This window comes from Bos grunniens, chromosome 26, assembly GCF_055505025.1.
Source record: "Bos grunniens cultivar Pamir isolate PY7600 chromosome 26, Bosgru_T2T1.0, whole genome shotgun sequence".
Taxonomy (NCBI): domain Eukaryota; kingdom Metazoa; phylum Chordata; class Mammalia; order Artiodactyla; family Bovidae; genus Bos; species Bos grunniens.
The window spans coordinates 5,971,517-5,993,713 of record NC_141190.1 but is presented as its reverse complement, the minus strand read 5'-3'; the positions used below and the strand labels follow the sequence as shown (position 1 = coordinate 5,993,713).

The 22,197-nt window shown below is 37.5% G+C and overlaps 1 long non-coding RNA gene across 1 annotated transcript; it reads left to right on the top strand.

Moving 5' to 3' along the window:
* The first annotated feature begins 1,762 nt into the window (after positions 1-1,762).
* Positions 1,763-21,771, top strand: LOC147343963 (uncharacterized). The gene is made up of 3 exons (XR_015155329.1): positions 1,763-2,161; positions 15,746-15,819; positions 20,437-21,771. It is a non-coding gene; the product is annotated as an uncharacterized LOC147343963 (long non-coding RNA).
* The last annotated feature ends 426 nt before the right edge of the window (positions 21,772-22,197 follow it).

Here is a 22,197-nt window from a genome sequence, read left to right as displayed (position 1 = left end):
TTAGGGGGTTAATATTTAAACATATCCTTAAATTCTTTGATACTTCTTGCATTTTTAAATGTGATTCATGACTTCTCTGTTTTTGACTTGTTTGTATTGAAAAGATATCATACTTGATTCTGGTTCACTTCTGAGGCTACATCAATAAAAATGATTGAGTTTCTCACTTGTTTGTTGGGACACTCTCATTTGCTTCCTCTTTGGAAAATTAGGCTTGGTAGGTCATAAAGAGAAGTCAGCTTTCATCTCTTTCATTAGAATACTTGAAATATGCAGCCCTCATTGTAGTATTCCAACAGTCCTGAGGCACTCTATGCTCTTACGAAGCCCGGGTCACATCAAAAGGTCACAGTAAATGCTCCAGCCAAAGCCCCAGATTAGGTCCAGTAATGCTAATATCAATCACTGCTGCTGCTGCTGCTAAGTCACTTCAGTCATGTCCGACTCTGTGTGACCCCATAGACGGCAGCCCACCAAGCTCCCCTGTCCTTGAGATTTTGCAGGCAAGAACACTGGAGTGGGTTGCCATTTCCTTCTCCAATGCATGAAAGTGAAAAGTGAAAGTGAAGTCACTTAGTCATGTCTGACCTTCAGCGGCCCCATGGACTGCAGCCCACCAGGCTCCTCCATCCATGGGATTTTCCAGGCAGGAGTACTGGAGTGGGGTGCCATTGCCTTCTCCGAATATCAGTTACTAGACATGAGTAATTCATTGAATTAAACTATTTCCAACTCCTAGATTCCAAATCACTTTTTTGTAAACACAGATCATATCCTATTCTTTTCTGTCAGATCACATGTCTTCTTTTAGAATTTTTTCCTCAGAATCTATTGCTCAAAGTTACTGCTACTGAGAATATCTTTTATAGAATGAAGATTAGTAAGTCTGATTATTTTGTACTTAAGGCTATTATTAGGTTCAGAAAGTAAATGAGGTTTTCAAAGTGCTAACACATTCATGCAGAGAAGACAATGGCACCCCACTCCAGTACTCTTGCCTGGAAAATCCCATGGATGGAGGAGCCTGGCAAGCTACGGTCCATGGGGTCTCTGAGGGTCGGACATGGCTGAGCAACTTCACTTTCACGCATTGGAGAAGGAAATGGCAACCCACTCCAGTGTTCTTGCCTGGAGAATCCCAGGGATGGGGAAGCCTTGTGGGCTGCCGTCTATGGGGTCGCACAGAGTCAGACATGACTGAAGTGACTTAGCTGCAGCAGCAACATATCCATGAATCACTGACTCAATGAATGTTAATATTGATTAACTATAGATTGGTTTATATGTAGTCAGTCTCTGTGCAATGTGACTACGTGCTCTCTCATTTGCTTTTCCGTTCTAGTTACCATCTGTCCTGTTACTGGATTTCCTCTAGGAGTACTATATATAAGCCAGAATTAGGAGAAAAATATAGTATCATAAGATAATTTAAATAATTTAAAATTTAAAGAACACGTATTTTGTAAAGAGTTGCCTTTTCAATAAAAGAAAACACCTGATGGTCATGGGGGCTCATCACCTCTTTTATGGAGCAGTCAACATGAGCTGGTTTTGCTATACTTAACCAGGTCGCAGAAAACAGAAGAGGGAGAGAGGGTTTCTTCAATAACACAACTAAAATTTCTATGAAATACACCTGGTTGAGCAACGCAGCTTCTGCAGTGTTGCTTCCCAGGCTAAGAATTCCCTTTAGTTATTTAGAAAACCTGGTGCTCATATACTCAGATGATAAATACATAGTATGTGGGGATGAGTTTCCCTCTGCTCGAGTAAGAGTACTCCAGCTTGTATGTTCAGACGTGAAGCCAAAGGAATAACTATGGAGGCTCAAGGAAAGCTGTGCTTTTAGAAACATCTTTGCTTATACATTGTTTTAAAAATAAATTTATCATATATCATAATGCATCTTGTGCCATGCACATTGCACAGCATTATACTTGAATGATGATCATATTTTATAAAAATGTGTTTTAATGAACAGTTTTCAGACGTACAGTGAGAGGAGGTTTTGTCTTCTTTAAAAAAACTATAAATAACTGTATGAAATTGGCTTATAACTGAAATACTTTGCATTTCAGATGATCTTTCCTGAAAGATGTAACTGGAAAATGCCTACAAACTGATGCTAGACTTTACATCACTGGCTCTCAAACCAATTGTTGTAAGTACCACCTTGACTATTAAAGCAAATTCATTTCCTCTTATTTAGTTGTGTTATTTTTGCATCTGAGACATCTTTGTTCAGTTCAGGAAGGAAAGTCACTCAGGTGAATTAAATTTGAAATGAAAAGAATACACAATGTCATTTTCTGAAATATTTACCATGTCTTCTGACATTTAATGAATAATATATGTTAACAAAACATTTATCTATTTGGGAATCCCTGAAAGACTTGGCTGTGGAATATAAATCCTGGCTCTGATTCTTAATCTGCCACTTTTTATCTATATGATTTTTGGCAACTCACATAGTAACTTTCAGAGCTTACAGTGTTTTGTTTTGTTTTTTTCATTCTGTTAAATGTGTGTAGGTAAGACCCACCCCATGGGTGGTTCTAAGAGGTGTATGAAATTATATGTGATTTACTAGTATCATGATGGGGCTTCCCAGATGGTGCTAGTATTAAAGAACCCATCTGCCAAATCAGGTTAGATGTTAGAGACTTGACTTTGATCCCTGAGTTTAGAAGATCCCCTGGAAGAGGGAATGCCAACCCACTCCAGAATTCTTACCTGGAGAATGCAAGGACAGAGGAGCCTGGTGGGCTACAGTCCATGGGATTGCAAAGAGTCAGATATAACTGGCAAGCTGTAAATGCTCAAAGTTAATTTTTAAATTATTATAGATAACTGCTAGAACAAAATATGATTGTGGTCTCAAAAACTGTCTATACAGAAGATACAAACAGTTGTATTTGATGTAAAAAGAATAGTTGGCTAGTCATCAATGGTGGTCCAGGGATTGGGAATCCACCTGCCAATGCAGAGGACATGGGTTCAATCCCTGGTCTGGAAAGATCCCACATGCTGTGGGGCACCCAAGCCTGCACACCACAATTACTGAGCCTGTGCTCTAGAGCCTGTGGCAAGCTACAACTACTAAAAGGAAAATTTAATGTGATATTTGAACCACACTAAAAATCAAGCAAGCACAGGGAAGAAAAAGGCTTCTATAAAGGAAAGTCAGGTTGAGCGAGAACATTGAGAAGGTTTCTGAATTCTGCCAAACCCTTGTTTCTGCCCTTTTTTCATGTCAAATCAGTGTTGACTCTAGAGCATTATTACATATGCACATCGTCTTGCCTGTCATGCTTCTGGGCATCATTATCTGAAATGATCACAGCCTGGGAAGAGTTAGGAGCTCTAACTAACACCCTATGAAGGTTAGCCTAAATTCACACCCACCAAGGTGACTGTTGTCACTTAGATTACCCTCCTTTTTACTTCAGTTGAAAGAAAAGTTAAAACAACAAAAATAATAAAAGATGTCTTATTGTTACAGGGCCACAATCTCTAATTTCAAATTATTGGACAAAATGTGATTGAAGATCTAATAGTCTCAGATTTTAGAAAACATATTATGTATAATGCATTGTTGTTCTTCAGTCACTAAGTTGTGTCTGACTCTCTGCATCCTCTTGGACTGCAGAACACCAGGCTTCTCTGTCTTTCACCGTCTCCTAGAGTTTGCTAAAATTCATGTCCATTGAGTCAGTGATGCTATCTAACCATTTTATAAATGTAATGTATAATACATTGCATATATTACATAAGTACAATATATAGCAAGTTTAATGCTGAAGCCAGGCTTGAACTCCATAACTAAATAAATATTTCCATAGAATGTGTAGGGATATTTACAAAATAAATATATGCATATACACATATTCTGGGAGAAGGCAATGGCACCCCACTCCAGTACTGTTGCCCGGAAAATCCCATGGATGGAGGAGCCTGGTGGGCTGCAGTCCATGGGGTCGCTAAGAGTCAGACACGACTGAGTGACTTCACTTTCACTTTCCACTTTCATGCATTGGAGAAGGAAATGGCAACCCACTCCAGTGTTCTTGCCTTGAGAATCCCGTGGACAGAGAAGCCTGATAGGCTGCTGTCTATGGGGTCGCACAGAGTCGGACAAGACTGAAGCGACTTGGCAGCAGCATACATATTCTTCTCAGACACCACCCTACCTAAGTGTATGCTGCTGCTGCAGCTGCTAAGTCGCTTCAGTCGTGTCCTAAATGTATATATACGTATAAATATATATATCTGATTTTGATGCTAAACATACCCTTTCAAACTATTAGTTTTCAAAAATTTCTGAATTTCCCATGTTGAAATAGATATTTTAGTTTCACAATATTAGTATTACAATTATCATTGAATCTTCAAATAACTTAGTGAGTTAGTTAGTTATTATTCCCCTTTTATAGATGTGGGGATAAACCTCTGAGAGTTTATAAAATTTGCTTGTGGTCTATTGCGAACAACTTTTGTGGGAGAAAAACTAAAAATGAGCTGGAAATCATACCAATAAAAGTCAAATCTAAACATCAGCATGAAAGTAGCCATTGGCTAAACACATCATTCTGTTATAGGGACATTTCTGAAATCATTTATTGCCTTGATTGGATGGTTTCAGAACCACTAAGTTTCCATGCTTGTTGGTTTCCAACACCTTCCTTTTTTGTAATGGTTGTATTAACTTTTCTAAAATTCACTGCTTATAAATGTTATCCTTGAACAACTGCAAGATCCTTCTACCTTAAAGAAACAATGATCTTCACAGTATGTGTACTGCTCAAACCAGAGTAGATCAACAAATATCATTAAAGTACATCAATATCTCCATTTTCTGTCTCATATTATACTCTTATCCTACTTGAACCATTAAACAAAACTTAACTCCCTCTAACATCACTCTCTTCAAATTGTGATGATCATCCAGGGTTCAGTATTTTAGTAAATGGTACTGCCATTCTTCCTATTTATCAGTCTAAAAACTCAGACATCCATCTTTAAAAGGTCATCTTCTAGTGATTTTGTTTAATACAGTAAGAAATTTGAAGTTTACACTGATTTAAATGGGTCATTGGAGAGTTTTGAAAAAGAAGGTGTTATTACCTCTCTTTTAAACAAAATCTCTTAGTGACTTAAAAAAGAGTGGCTAAAAAACAGATATATATATATATATATATATATACACATATATATATATATATAAACATATGGTGGTGGTTTATATGTATGTATATATATTACATATGGTGATGGTTTATATATATATAATTAATATATACTTAATAATATATATTTTACATATATATGGTGGTGGTTTAGTCGCTAAGTCATATCCAACTCTTTGCGGCCCCATGACTGTAGCCTGCCAGGCTTCTCTGTCATCAATAAATTTTCCAGGCAAGAATACTGGAGTGGCTTGCCATTTCCTTCTCTTGGGGATCTTCCCACCCCAAGGATCGAACCCTGGCCTCCTGCACTGCAGGAGGATTCCTGGCTGACTGATCTACCAGGGAAGCCCATGTTCTAGGGCTTGACTGTGTCTCAGATCAGTAGCATATGGTGATGTTCTGAGACTTAGAAGTTTAGGTCCTGTGAAGCCTACAAGATTCTGCTGAATCTCTTTCGATGGTCCTTCTTTGAACCAAACTTCCATATTGTGAGAAAAGGCCATGAAATAGGGTTTTGGAGGCCACAGTTGTGGCCAGCTTTAATTGACAGCCATGTGGCTGAACTATCACAGAAGTCTAGCCCAGCCAGTTGTTCAGATGACTTTAGCTCCAGTAAAAAATCTGACAGAAATTACACTTGTGACCCAAGCAAGATCTACCAAGTTAAATTCAGTTAAACCAGAAAATGAGGGGAGATAATAATGAAGATCTGTTTTTAAATTGTTTAGTGTTTTGTTCAACAACAATAGATAATAAGAAAAATATCCTTCATAGACATTGAAATTTCTGGGTATTTTTCTTTCTTTGTATTTATCTAGATAGTGTCATTGAATAATTATTTGTATATTTTTTCCTTCTGTACAGACTTTTGTAAATTCCATTAGTCCCATTGCAAGGAGAGGTGCAGTGTTCTACTGTGCAAACATTTCAGATCAGATCAGATCAGATCAGTCGCTCAGTCGTGTCTGACTCTTTGCAACCCCATGAATCGCAGCACACCAGGCCTCCCTGTCCATCACCAACTCCCAGAGTTCACTCAGACTCACGTCCATCAAGTCAGTGATGCCATCCAGCCATCTCATCCTCTGTCATCCCCTTCTCCTCCTGCCCCCAATCCCTTCCAGCATCAGATTCTTTTCCAATGAGTCAAGTCTTCTCATGAGGTGGCCAAAGTACTGGAGTTTCAGCTTTAGCATCATTCCTTCCCAAGAAATCCCAGGGCTCATCTCCTTTAGAATGGACTGGCTGGATCTCCTTGCAGTCCAAGGGACTCTCAAGAGTCTTCCCCAACATCACAGTTCAAAAGCATCAATTCTTTGGCGCTCAGCCTTCTTCACAGCCCAACTCTCACATCCATACATGACCACAGGAAAAACCATAGCCTTGACTAGATGAACCTTTGTTGGCAAAGTAATGTCTCTGCTTTTGAATATGCTACCTAGGGTGGTCATAACTTTCCTTCCAAGGAGTAAGCGTCTTTTAGTTTTATGGCTGCAGTCACCATCTGTAGTGATTTTGGAGCCCAGAAAAATAAAGTCTGACACTGTTTCCACTGTTTCCCTATCTATTTCCCATGAAGTGATGGGACTGGATGCCATGATCTTCGTTTTCTGAATGTTGAGCTTTAAGCCAACTTTTTCACTCTCCACTTTCACTTTCATCAAGAGCCTTTTGAGTTCCTCTTCACTTTCTGCCATAAGGGTGGTGTCATCTGCATATCTGAGGTTATTGATATTTCTCCTGGCAATCTTGATTCCAGCTTGTGTTTCTTCCAGTCCAGCATTTCTCATGATGTATTCTGCATAGAAGTTAAATAAACAGGGTGAAAATATACAGCCTGGACGAACTCCTTTTCCTATTTGGAACCAGTCTGTTGTTCCATGTCCAGTTCTAACTGTTGCTTCCTGACCTGCATACAAATTTCTCAAGAGGCAGGTCAGGTGGTCTGGGATTCCCATCTCTTTCAGAATTTTCCAGAGTTTATTGTGATCCACACAGTCAAAGGCTTTGGCATAGTCAATAAAGCAGAAATAGATGTTTTTCTGGAACTCTCTTGCTTTTTCCATGATCCAGCGTATGTTGGCAATTTGACCTCTGGTTCCTCTGCCTTTTCTAAAACTAGCTTGAACATCAGGAAGTTCACGGTTCACATATTGCTGAAGATGGCTTGGAGAATTTTGAGCATTACTTTACTAGCGTGTGAGATGAATGCAATTGTGCGGTAGTTTGAGCATTCTTTGGCATTGCCTTTCTTTGGGATTGGAATGAAAACTGACCTTTTCCAGTCCTGTGGCCACTACTGAGTTTTCCAAATTTGCTGGCATATTGAGTGCAGCACTTTCACAGCATCATGTTTCAGGATTTGGAATACTTCAACTGGAATTCCATCACCTCCACTAGCTTTGTTCGTAGTGATGCTTTCTAAGGCCCACTTGACTTCACATTCCAGGATGTCTGGCTCTAGGTCAGTGATTACACCATTGTGATTATCTGGGTCATGAAGATCTTTTTTGTACAGTTCTTCTGTGTATTTTTGCCATCTCTTCTTAATATCTTCTGCTTCTGTTAGGTCCATACCATTTCTGTCCTTTATCGAACTCATCTTTGCATGAAATGTTCCTTTGGTATCTCTGATTTTCTTGAGGAGATCCCTAGTCTTTCCCATTCTGTTGTTTTCCTCTATTTCTTTGCATTGATCGCTGAAAAAGGCTTTCTTATCTCTTCTTGCTATTCTTTGGAACTCTGCATTCAGATGTTTATATCTTTCCTTTTCTCCTTTGCTTTTCGCTTCTCTTCTTTTCACAGCTATTTGTAAGGCCTCCCCAGACAGCCATTTTGCTTTTTTGCATTTCTTTTCCATGGGGATGGTCTTGATCCCTGTCTCCTGTACAATGTCATGAACCTCATTCCATATTTCATCAGGCACTCTATCTATCAGATGTAGGCCCTTAAATCTATTTCTCACTTCCAGTGTATAATCATCAGTGATTTGATTTAGGTCATACCTGAATGGTCTAGTGGTTTTCCCTACTTTCTTCAATTTAAGTCTGAATTTGGCAAGAAGGAGTTCATGGTCTGAGCCACAGTCAGCTCCTGGTCTTGGTTTTGCTGACTGTATAGAGCTTCTCCATCTTTGGCTGCAAAGAATATAATCAATCTGATTTCAGTGTTGACCATCTGGTGATGTCCATGTGTAGAGTCTTCTCTTGTGTTGTTGGAAGAGGGTGTTTGTTATGACCAGTGCATTTTCTTCGCAAAACTCTATCAGTCTTTGCCCTGCTTCATTCTATATTCCAAGGCCAAATTTGCCTGTTACTCCAGGTGTTTCTTGACTTCCTACTTTTGCATTCCAGTCCCCTATAATGAAAAGGACATCTTTTTTGGGTGTTAGTTCTAAAAGGTCTTGTAGGTCTTCATAGAACCGTTCAACTTCAGCTTCTTCAGCGTTACTGGTTGGGGCATAGACTTGGATTACTGTAATATTGAATGGTTTGCCTTGGAAACGAACAGAAATCATCTGTCAATTTTGAGATTGCATCCAAGTATTGCATTTCAGACTTTTTTGTTGACCATGATGGCTACTCCATTTCTTCTGAGGGATTCCTTCCTGCAGTAGTAGATGTAATGGTCATCTGAGTTAAATTCACCCATTCCAGTCCATTTCAGTTCACTGATTCCTAGAATGTCGACATTCACTCTTGCCATCTCTTGTTTGACCACTTCCAATTTTCCTTGATTCATGGACCTGACATTCCAGGTTCCTATGCAATATTGCTCTTTACAGCATCGGACCCTGCTTTTATCACCAGTCACATCCATAGCTGGTATTGTTTTTTGCTTTGGCTCCATCCCTTCATTCTTTCTGGAGTTATTTCTCCACTGATCTCCAGTAGCATATTGAGCACCTACTGATCTGGGGAATTTCTCTTTCAGTATCCTATCATTTTGCCTTTTCGTACTGTTCATGGGGTTCTCAAGGCAAGAATACTGAAGTGGTTTGCCATTCCCTTCTCCAGTGGACCACATTCTGTCAGATCTCTCCACCATGACCCGCCCGTCTTGGGTTGCCCCACGGGCATGGCTTAGTTTCATTGAGTTAGACAAGCCTGTGGTCCTAGTGTGATTAGATTGACTAGTTTTCTGTGAGTATGGTTTCAGTGTGCTTGCCCTTCTGATGCCCTCTTGCAACACTTGGGTTTCTCTCACCTTGGGCGTGGGGTATCTCTTCCCATATACTTCTTTTGAAATATCCAGGCTTGCCCTCAACTTAGTTTTTTTAACCATGGACCAGCTACCTAGAGAAATCCCATTCGTCAAAGTTAGAGATGACAGGATACTGCATGGCTTGAATCTGAAGATCCTCAAAGGCTCTTGCTAAATCTATGGGCTTTTTCAAAGTGAAAACCCACTTGTTACAAGTATCATATAACTTTATGTTAAGGTTAAGAGATATGATCCTAGAGACTAGACCTGAGACGGGTTTCATGTCAGTAAAGTTAGAAAAAGCTAAAATATAAAACTATTTTTCAGAGACTTGAGACTAGAAGCCATAGTAGGACATCAGCAGGAATGAAGGATCAAGAACTTCCAAAATGATGCTGCTGCATAAAAACAATGAGAACACTGGGGGGGAAATATGTTCGAAATCAGATTTTAAAATACTCGGGAAATAACCAAAAACTTGTAACAATCAGACATCCTTGTTCAAGAAAAAACCCCTGAATCTTGGTAAAAGCATTATATTTTCATTCTCTCATCCCACCTCTGAAATAACCTAAAAACCAACAAACAGCTCCTCAATCAGGGTGAAAAACGGCAGCCTAGCAGCTACTGGAAATAACAAAACAAGTCTGGAGTTCCCTAAAAAGCATCATTTTCAGAGAATTGTCATTTGGCCTGTCTGGCATTTACCTGAAAATCTTCCTCGTGGTGGGCTGCTGTCCATGGGGTCACAGAGTCAGACACAACTGAAGCGACTTAGCATGCATGCATGAATTGGAAAAGGAAATGGCAACCCACTCTAGTATTGTTGCCTGGAGAATCCCAGGGACGGAGGTGCCTGGTGGGCTGCCGTCTATAGGTTTGCAGAGTTGGACATGACTGAAGCATCTTAGCAGCAGCAGCAGCAACAGCAGGTATTTACCTGAAAATCTTCCTCATAAGGCTTGTCTGTATTTGACCTAATTGAGAAATTAGCTACTGCACACAACTTTACTCTGAGTGTATTTGTCTGTAAAAAAAAAAGAGAGAGAGAGAGAGAGAAGCAGCAATCTCTTAATATTGCAACTGTCTCTAGTAAAGATAAGGATTGGAGTTAACAAAAAACTGCCAAAAGATAAAAAGGAAAACTCTGGGATTCAGATGTCCATTGAGAGTTTTGAAAAGCTCTAGTACATTCCAGATAATCTAGAAGGCCACACACATGGATAAGATTGTGCCTATGTCCAAAAATTTTGAATGCTTTACCAAAGAAAATACATGGATGGCAAGTAAGCGACTGGTGAATAAACAGTTACACATTCATGCATACATCTAAGCAAAAAAAAGAAATGAACTATCATTGTTACATGCTACAACATGAGTAAAGCTCAAACATGTGCTGTGATGTAGAGTCAGAGTTTATGTATTGTAGAATTACATTTATAGGATGTTCTTGCAAAGGCAAAAATAAAATAAAACAATGTAACAACAGAAAAGAGCTTGAGTGGTTGCTGCCAAGGATTGGACATAGAGGGAAATTGACTATAAAGGTCCATGAAGGAGTTTTGAAGGGTGCTGCAACCATTCTGTTTTTTGTTATGGTTTTTTCAAAACTCTCTGACCTATACAAGGATGTATTTTTACTGTATTTAAATTATGCCATAATAAAAAATGGAGGAAGAAAATCGACTGTCATCTGCATTTGAATAATTTCTAAACAACATCTTTGGTATGGTGGAAGGCGGATGGAATATTATTGAATTCAGTATTTATTCCATAATTTTGAAAGGTATTATTTTAGTAGAGTATATAAATTCAAGAAATTCTAATAAACTTTTTAGTGAACAGTGGGTGCATCCCACAGACATAGATAACTTTTAATAGGTGGTTTCATGCACTCCGTGATGAAACATTTGTTTTTCTGAAAGGCGGGACTTTCCAAAGCCATTCAATTAAATAGAATATTACACATTTGATTTATTATCAGCAGTGAATGAGAATACCTAACCATGTTTTCCACAGCAGAGACAATGGTTGTTTATTAGATAATTTTGAAGTTTATCCCTTCTGCTACTTTTGGCACACTTTATAATGATTTTTTAAGTAGTTCTATATTTTCCTAAGTGCTCAGAGCTTAGTGTTTAATGATATTTCAACCCACATAGATCATTCTTCAAGTTCAGGAGCCACAGACATGGATATGAATAATTTTTACACTTGAACTATTTAGTTCAATGTAAAAACTGTTTCTGCTATTCTTACTGGAATCATTGAAATGGAAACCCTTTCATCTCATGATCTTAGCACTAAGGAAAGTCCTGTCCTTCAACTAGATAGCTATACACCAACTACTTCTTGTCATTTGCCTGGAAATAAGATAGTATTGTTTTATGGTGCCTTTTCTTCTGTTTCATTTATCTATTCCTATTCTCCCCCAATTTAGCTATTTAATTTGTGGCTTAACAATAGCGCTAGATTCCTGGACTAGGGCGTGGCAACCTACTCCAGTATTCTCAGCTGGAGAATTCCATGGACAGAGGAGCCTGGCAGGCTGCAGTCCATGGGGTGGACAGAGGAGCCTGGCAGGCTGCAGTCCATGGGGTGGACAGAGGAGCCTGGCAGGCTGCAGTCCATGGGGTGGACAGAGGAGCCTGGCAGGCTGCAGTCCATGGGGTGGACAGAGGAGCCTGGCAGGCTGCAGTCCATGGGGTGGACAGAGGAGCCTGGCAGGCTGCAGTCCATGGGGCTGCAACGAGTCGGACACGACTGAAGCAGCTCGGCACACACACAATGGCGCTCGATTAAGAGATCACTTGGTATGTTCGCAGGTGGCGCTAGTGGTAAAAAACATGCCTGCCAACGCAGGAGATACAAGAAACACAGGTTTAATCCCCGGGTGAGGAAGATCCCCCGGGAGAAGGGCATGGCAAACCACTCCAATATTCTTACCTGGAGCATCCCATGGGACTAAGAAACCTAGCGGCTACATCCATAAGGTCACAAAGAGTCAGACACAACTGAAGCGACTTAGCACATGCTCCAGAGATCACTCGATTGTGTTTGTGTGTGCCAATACTTGACAGTGTGGTCCGGGGCTATTAGTTTCTTTCGTCTATCCACGGGGTCATGTAAACAAAGAAACAAAAAAATCACCTTATTTATAGGATTATTTTACTTAATTCTCACAAAATTTCCTTGAAAATGTACTTTTATTGTCCACAATTTAACGATATGGAAAATGAAACAGATATTAAGGACTGTCCAAATTCAGGCAGGTTGCAAATGATTACAGAGGTAAGCTTTACATTTTACTTAATTTAAAAGAAATGTAAACACAAAATTATATTACTTTCTCTTTGATCAATGAAAATTAGAAACGTCAAGTGGATCTCATACTAAGCATTCTTAGCATACAGGCACATATGCAAGCTAATGCACATGGCATGGGCAGAAGGAGCTTTTGGGTGGTATATAGGCTTCCCTGGTGGCTCAGATGGTAAGGAATCCTGCAGTGCAGGAGGCCCAGATTTGATCCCTGGATCAGGAAGAGCCCCTGGAGAAGGGAATGGCAACCCACTCCAGTATTTTTACCTGGGATATCCCATAGACAGAGGAATGTGGCAGGCTACAGTCCGTGAGATTGCAAAACAGTGGAACACGACTTGGACTAAGCAACAACATACTAGCATTGTACACTGGCTGATTTCCACTCTATGTCCCTGTGTTTAAAGTATGGCATTTATGAAAGAGTTGTTCCATTTTGGGGCTTCAACTTTTCTAAGCTAGTTTAAATATTTTTTTTTTTTTTAATCAGGTATTCTTGAACTTAATAAAAATAGAGTAAAACCATAGTGTTTTCAACTTGGTTGAAAATGTCCATAGTGAACTCATATGATTCAATGCCATGTAAACAGGAAGTGCAACTTGGACTGTCAAATTAAAACAATATTTTTATATTTCAAATTCTGCTTTGCAAAACTATTTACAAGTCATCTGAAATTATTGTATCATGAGGTAAAGAAATTCTTTTAATTTCCCCAGAAGTAATTGTGCATTTGTTCCTCCATATCCATTGGTTGAACATCTGGAGATTCAACCAATCTCAGGTTACAGATATTTAGAATAAAATTCCAGAAATTACCAAAAAAGCAAAAACTTGAATTTTACACTTGTGTTTTGCATTTAAATGGATCTAGCATTACAAACATATACACAAAAAAGTTTTTCAGACAGATAATTGAACTCATTTTTCTCAAAAAATTTAGAATTTGTATTAAAGAGAATGCATGTACTTTAAGTTATTACTGTTATTAGTTATTAGTTATTAGTTATACTGTTATTACTATTAATAGTTGATATTTTTATAAAGAGCATTTTTTCAATTTTTGAGGGAAGGACTTAATCATTTTAAATGTTTTTTACCTTTGTTAGTTCTTTAATAACTAGGCAAATAAATATTTAAGGCATGGATTAGCCATTAGAAAACTGGCCATTGGAACACTGGCATAGTATTCAGATATGTCCTTATAATATTTTATAAAATGTGTAACAGATTTAATGCAATTTAACTAAATTCTCATTAACTTTTTACTAATAGTTTAATGCTGAGCACTAATACAATAGAAAAACTTATGATAAATATACTAATTAAACTGTCATTTTCAAGAGTAGGTAATTTTTTATTCCACTTAATTTTTCTATGCCAGATTTATTTTTTAGTCCTCAACAGTGAAGAAACCAAAGGCATAATGGTCAATATCATCGTGTTCATAATCTATTTTTTACCCACATTCTGAAGCTTAATTATTTTTGTCTCAGAATCACATTACCAAAGTACATAGGTTATGAGAGGCAGCTCTTGGTCCTTGCATCTCGACTCTGAATCTTCCTGCCATATAAAATTTTTTAATGAAGTGAGCTCGTGGTAAGTTCTTGTATACAAAAACAATGAAAATATCCCCCAATAGTCTGAATTCTAACAAGCAAATTCACTGTATGTTGTGGCTCTAATATTTAATTAACCAAAAAATTGGTTGTTTACATTTTAAAAATGGCATACTTGTATATTCATTATACAAAGCACATGGTATATTTTCAGGTATGTTTATAATCCTTCTGTTACTATTTAACTTATAAAAGTCTGGTTGCATGTTGCCACTGTTGACTGTATTCCCATTCACCTACCCAATCAGCCCCACAAGGACGTTTTGAATTTTAAGTTGCTCGAACACAGGTGGGAAATCAGTTTAAAAGAAGAGATGATATTCTGTTCCAGAAAATCCTGTTAAGCAAATGAATCTGCAGCTAGGATCTTTTTGATTTTCACATCTAAAGCCAACTGTGTGTTTTAAGCCAGGCTTTTAAAATAAGCACACTCTCTCTGCAGAGCTAATTAATAACCCATTAATGTTAAGTACATTTGCCAGGTTAATTTTCATTTAGAACTAAATCGCACGAAAAGTTCAAATGTGATAAATATTCTGTCATTTGAAGAGTCACTTGTAAAACAAAGAGATAACTATAAGAATTTTGTGATGTTAATAACTTTTTCCAAGGCTTGGGGTCAGCCTTGAGAATCTGACACTTACTTGAGAAAATTGCTTGCACAGGATTTGGTTCCAGCCTGCTCAGTTTATCTTTTCTTTAAAAGGAGTGATTTTATTTACCTGATCTCTACTCCATAAATACTATTATTGGAGTTTGCTTCTGCTGCTACTAAGTCACTTCAGTTGTGTCCGACTCTGTGCAACCCCATGGACGGCAGCCTACCAGGCTTCTCCGTCCATGGGATTCTCCAGGCAAGAACACTGGAGTGGGTTGCCATTTCCTTTTCCAAGGCATGAAAATGGAAAGTGAAAGTGAAGTCTCTTAGTCATGTCTGACTCTTATCGACCCCATGGACTGCCGCCTAGAGGCTCCTCCATCCATGGGATTTTCGGGGCAACAGTACTGGAGTGGGGTGCCATTGTCTTCTCCCTATTGGAGTTTAATCAATGTTTTAATATTTAAATTGTACAATTTGCTAAATTTTTACACACACATGCAAAGCTTTTGTAATAATCAGTATAGCTTCACACCCAAATTTTGTTCCTTTATAATCTTTGCCTTTCACACTACCATGCTTCATTCCATCCCTGAATACTTATAGGTTTCTTTGTGTTCTTAAAAATTAGGTACTCTTTGGTCTTTTTATTCCCTTAGCATAATCATTTTGAAAATCATAGATATTATGCTGTGTATCAATATTTTATTCTTTGTATTTCTAAGTAGTGTTCCATTGTATAAATATAATAGTTAATTCATCTATTCACCTGTTAGTGAATATTCAAGTTGTTTTTTGGTTTTGGCTATTACAGATGCAATTGTTGTGAATACACGTGCTTTCAGATATCTGGGTAAACACTTAGAAGTGAAATGGCTGAAACATATGGTAAGTGTATGTTAATTTTTCAGACAAATGCAAAACTTTTCACCTAAAGCGTTTGCGTCATTTTACAGTCCCATGAGAACTTGATGACAGTTTCAGTTGCTCCACATCCTGATTAATACCAGGTGTAGTAAAACTTAGCCTTTTTAAAATGTGTGGGTAGTATGCATTTATGGTTTTAATATATATTTCTCTTAAAACTAGTGGCATCAAGGATCTTGTCATGTGCTTATTTGTCATCATTATCTCTTCATTGCTAAAGTGTGCTGCTTTTGTGAATATTTTCAAATTTCTATATCTGGTTGTTTGTTGCTACTATATACAAATAAAATTAACTTCATAAATTAATATAATATCCCACAGCCTTGCTAAACTCATTAGTTCAAGTAGTTTTTTTTTAAATTCTCTCCAAAACATCATATTAAGGTAACATACTTTGAATGTGATTTATTACTGATGATATTGTCTTCATTAATTTAGCTGAAGAAGTGTTTGTCAGATTTATTTTTTTTTCTGTAAATTGATCTTTCTATCCCTATTTCCATTATGTACATTTTTGCTAGTGGTAAAGAGCCTGCCTGCCAGTGCAGGAGACATAAGAGACACGGTTCAATCCCTGGGTGGGGAAGATACCCTGGAGGAGAGCATGGCAACCCACTCCAGTATTCTTGCCTGGAGAATCCCATGAACAGAGAAGCCTGGCAGGCTACAGTCCATAGTATTGCAAAGAGTCAGACATGACTGAAATGACTTAGCACATGTGCCCACACTCTTTGAAAAGAAGTCATAGGCACAGCTTACACTTAAGAAATGGGGATTATGAGCAAGATGGCAGAAGTTTTCCATCTTTGTCTCCCCATGTGTGCATGCTAAGTCACTTCAGTCATGCTCGGCTCTTTGCGACCTTATGGACCATAGCCTGCCAGGCTCCTCTGTCCATGGGATTCTCTAGGCAAGAATACTGCAGTGGGTTGCCATGCCCTCCTCTAGGGGATTTTCCCAACCCAGGAATCCAACCGCATCTCTTATGTATCCTGCATTGGCAGGTGGGTTCTTGACCATTAGTGCCACCTGTGAAGTCCCTCATTTCCGCACAGTAACATCAGTTTTGACAAACACCCACAGACAAGAACAGCTTTGTGGGAGTAGAGAAGTACAGCAGAGAGCTTCCCACTAGAGAAAAAAAGAGTATATATATGTATATATATGTATACATATTTATGTGTATATATGGCATTCAAGAAGGTAAGAAGAATTTCACTCTAAGTGGTAATGCTTGAACAAAGAGCTTCTGGCCTGTGCACCAGGGCTTCCTTTTGGACATTTCCAAGTGTCATTATATCTAAAAAAGTACAACTGAATTTTCAGTCATTTTCAATTTCTTGAACTGCTTATTTCAATGTAGCAAAGATTTAAATAATCAGAAAATTATATATCGTTGACCTGATGATTATATATAGTTGTACTTACATTACATGGTTAACTTTAATGAAGACTTGTAGTAGGAGAAGGTGTTCTTATTTAGACTGGGCAATTAACTACGGCCTACTAGCAGTAATTATAACAACATCAACAACAACTAGCATTATGCTATTTTTATCTGCACATGCTTCATTTCTTCTGGCAAGAGCACCTCTATTTTGCTTTGAGAATCCATCCTTTTGCCCTCACATGCCTTGGCTTGTGAAAAACATAATTGAAACCCATCACTAGGAACATTAACTAATACAGTTTGTTAAGTATGGTAAATAGTACTATCATTTTCTTTCTATTTTGCTGAAGGAAGTTTATAGAGAGTTGAAACACTTTGCCCTGATATCTTGCTGCTAGTAAGTGCTGGAGCAGATGTGAAACATGGGTAGTCAGAATTAAAATTGTCCCAGACAAGTTAAACAGGCAAGGGAGACTTCTTCATAACCATTCCAGTATGAGAGAGAGACTGAACTGAACTTCACTGAAGCAAAAAGCAGGAGGGTTTTAAGCACTGAGTGAGCTAGTGGAAAAGTACTGAAGATGTTGGGAAGACTGGGAAGGGATTGATTATAGGGATGTATTGAGCACATGGTGAGTTTGCTAATTAGGCCATCTGGGCTTGTTAATTGTTACTTATTGATGTTAGGCTCTTACCCTCTTATGGAAACTGGAAGATAGGAGTGTTTTCTCCTTCAGTGCTGACATTTCAAAGAAACAAGTCCTCAGGTTCTTGAGAAAGACATTTCCGGGGTTGTAAAACTGGAGAAAAGCTGGTAGAACATTTACATATATTCCAAAGAATCTGGGGAAGAATTTACAACTGCAAGCTTTCTAAAGTATTAATAAATGCCCTATAAAAAGGGATGTGAGGGATCTATAGTCCCCCAAAAAAGTGTGTCTAAAGTGTAGGCACATTGAGGAGAATATTAAGGAATGCAGGTCAAGGTTTACTGCACACTGAAGCCCATTTTGTTAACCACATTAGTTATGGTCGTCTGTCTGTGTTAGGAAAACAAATCTCTGCTCTGTTTGAAAGTAAGTTAGAAGAAGCAGTGTCCTCAGGACATGTGTGAAGCTGAGTCAGGTAGATTGCTTCTCAAAGGTATGAAAAATCTTTTGCCTCAGATTCAGAGGAGATGACCTCTTTTAAATGCCTTTTATAGAAGAAAGACTTGTTCACATTTATTTTAAAATAATAAATCATTCTATTTTAAAAAATATAAAAAGTTTTGTGTTAGTTTAAGGATAATATGTAAAAATATTAAAAAAGAAAAAACAGAAAAAAAAAGAAATAAAAACTCTTGGATACAGCATTGAGATCTGTTCTCAAGGACTGTTAATTGAGGGAATCCTCATACTCTCAGAGGACTAGTTTTCATATTTGGCTGCACATTGGGCTCATTGGGGAACTTTAGAAAGTACCAATGCCTTGGTGCCATATGCAGAAATTGTTATGCAGAGATTGTTATTTAATTGATTTTCTGTAAAGCCTGGGAATGGAATTTTTAAATCTCTCTATGTGATTCTAATGGGCAGCCAAAGTTGAGAACCACAGTCTGAGAGGGATAACTTCTAGAATCCTAGAAAAATTGTATCTGGAACATTTTCTCTTGCATAAAAACATTTGGCAAAGCCAATTTATCCCTGAAAAGTATTGTAAATTGTACTTTTTTCCTATGGCTCTGTGGTCCCAGCACTCATCTAATGAAGCGATTTAGCCAACCAGCAAGCAGTGTGTTTGGCCTAACCTTATATAATAATTCAAGTGGGGCTCATATGACCTAGTTTTAGTTATTACATAACTTTTAAAAACTCACATGTAGTAGGAAATTTTTCTACCATTTGATCCATAATGATTATTAAGATAAAAGTATTTATTTTTCTCTATATAAACAACTGATCTATTATAGACAGAAATAAAATATCACCCGATAATTCAGAAAATTAGGTTGCAACTTTATATCTACTTTTCGCTAAATAAAACTTTAGAAGATAATATTTCCCCATCTTAAATGTCTAAGAACCATAGCAAAATGAATATTCTCAAAGACCACTCTGTACTATATTACATTTTGAGAACAAACTAATTTTCAACTAGTTCATGGTTAATTAATAGCATTTAATTGAAGACTTTTAATGCATGCAAGTACAGAGGAGTAGATTTCATGACATTAACTTAAGGCATTTTCCCCAAGGACTCAATTAAATATCAGCCAATGAAAAAAAGTTAATCATATTTCATGTATTTCTTTTTGTGATCATATTTTATATACTTAATATTTCAAAATCAATCAACTTTTCTTTTGAAGGAGGCTAGATTTGCATTTTAAATGAGAGTCAAACCAGTTTCCCCAATGGATTGTCCTGTTTTTCAGAACACTTTTTTCAGGGCTCAGCAGAAATCAAACTGGGTGAAAAACTCTCAATACCAGCTCAGCATCAGCCTGCAAGTGCTCTTGTTGTTTGCCTCGCCTTTTCAAATGGGATTATAAGCTTCCGTTTCTGGATGATGTCTTGATAGTTTTATTAACTAACCTGTGCATAGAAGTAGGCACAGAAAAAAACATTTAAAAAATATTTTTTGATGAATTTTGTATATCTCCTTTACCAGACTAATAAATCTCCTTCTTACATCATACTGCATTAGACATTCAGGGTCTAATTCTCACCCATCCTCCCCTTCAGAGTCTTATCATTCAAAAAAACTGAAAAGGCATTGGATATATAGTTGCTCAAATCTTAACATAGATTTTTTTTTTTTCCCTGAAAAAGAACTGACAAGTAGAACATGGCTTAGGCTTGAGGCCAAATTAAATTTTTATTTCTTCTGACCTTTATGGGAGAGCATCTTGTACGTTTAAAAACTGCCTTGATTGCTTCCTTTTAGGCAGAGAAGCTGAGAGGGAGTTAGGAAAGTAGGAAGGAGTAAGAGACAGAGAAAGAGATGGAGAGGGAGAGGCAGAGAAAAATGCCAGAAATCTAGTTGCTGACAAGAACCAGAGGAGAATCTGAACATTGGGCAGACCAAAGATCAAGCCACATTTTCTGCCACTGAGGTGTTATGTCTAGAGCACCAGTAAAGTAAGCAGTAACAGATGGCAGAATGTTACCAGTCTAATTGGCTTTTCTTTTTTCCTTGTGCTTAAGAAGAAAACTAGAAGTGTTCAATCATCTGCTCTCGTACAAAGGGCATATGCGTGCATGTCCAGTCATATTTGACTCTTTGGACTATAGCCCACCATTCCTCTGCTCATGCAACTTTCCCAGCAAGAATACTGAGTGGGCTGCCTCTTCACACTCCAGGGGATCTTCGAGACCCAGGGATCAAACTGATGTCTCCTGTGTCACCTACATTAGCAACCGGATTCTTCTACCACTGAGCTACCTGGGAAGCCCTGAAAGGACATACAGAGGCCCACTAAATAAAACATATTTACCCCTTTGGAATTATTATATGATAAGAAAAATACAGAAGTTTCCAAAGAACCAGTTTGATTAGGGAAAAGACATATTAAAATAATCATTTGAAATACAAATAACAAATGCTTATATCTCAAGCTTACAAGGGTAAGAATATACTCAAATATTACATAGATTAATTGAATATTCTTTTTTTTTTTTTTTAGTTCTACCAGTTTATTGCTACAAACCCGTGACCCTCCACCCTCATGCACACATGCTCAGTCATGTAAACCCATGGACTGCAGCCTGCCAGGCTCCTCTGTCCATGGACTTTTCCGGGCAAGAATACTGGAGTGGGTTGCCATTTCCTTCTCCATAATTGAATTTTCTACAGTTAAATTTTCTACATAGTAAAAGTAATAAGGTTATTATAAATTAAGAAATGGAAAAATGGAGAAGACTTTATAAACAATCTGATGTAGGGAAATTAAGGTTATTTTTTAAAACTTAAGATCATGCTCTTAAGTGACAGTCTGTTCTCAGTATAATCCTTGAAATAAAATGTTACAAGTTACCAAGAAAATAATTAAGCAAAAGAAAAGAAATAAAGAATTAAGGAAACATCATCTCACCAAGACTTCAATATGCCAAGTCTTAAATCTGACAGTGATTTTTCTTAAAACCCCCAAGAACTTTAATTCAATACAATTAAATGCCCAGGTTAATTGTCTTATCTCTGAATATATTAAAAGTTAATAATAAGACATTTATCTTATCATGCTAGTGGTTTTCTAAAAATATTAATTTCATTGGAACTACCTCTCAGTGTAGAGACCAAGCCTTTTGTGAAATAGTCCTTGAACCACCACCTGTTTCATTTCTCTTCCTATGCTCCCAATCTTAGTTACCTGATTGAATGCTCCACATTACTAGGCTTCTTCAGGAGTGCCATGCTCATCATTGCATTCTTAATAGCTAGCATAATACCTGCTACAAAATATGTTTAATCACTAAAATATAAATGGATTACTCCACATTATAAAGCACAACAGTTGTTATGCTATATATCACATTTCTCCTTTCTTTCACCTAGAAGTAAACTAATACAATTATGTAAAGTTTAAAAATAAAATAAAATTAAAAAAAAATAAACAACTCTAAAAACAATGTATTAATCACTATTAAGTTGGATAAAGAAGAGAGTAGGGCCTTTCCTTGTGGCTCAGGGGCTAAGATTCAGTGCAAATGGTGTAGGCTCAATCCCTGATTGAGGAACTGAGATCCCGTATGCCACCACAGTGCAGCCAAAAGAAAAATCAAGCTCTGTTTCTTGATGGAATGGAAAAAAGTTAAAGTTTAAAAAGAAATTAGAGAGTAAGCATTTAATTAAAGATATAAAACTTTTGTTAACTTGCGTTTCCTAGAACAACTTCTGTCTGAACTAAACTAGATGTATTAATAATAACCTTTTAATTATTGTATTTTTAATAATAACAGCAATTATTA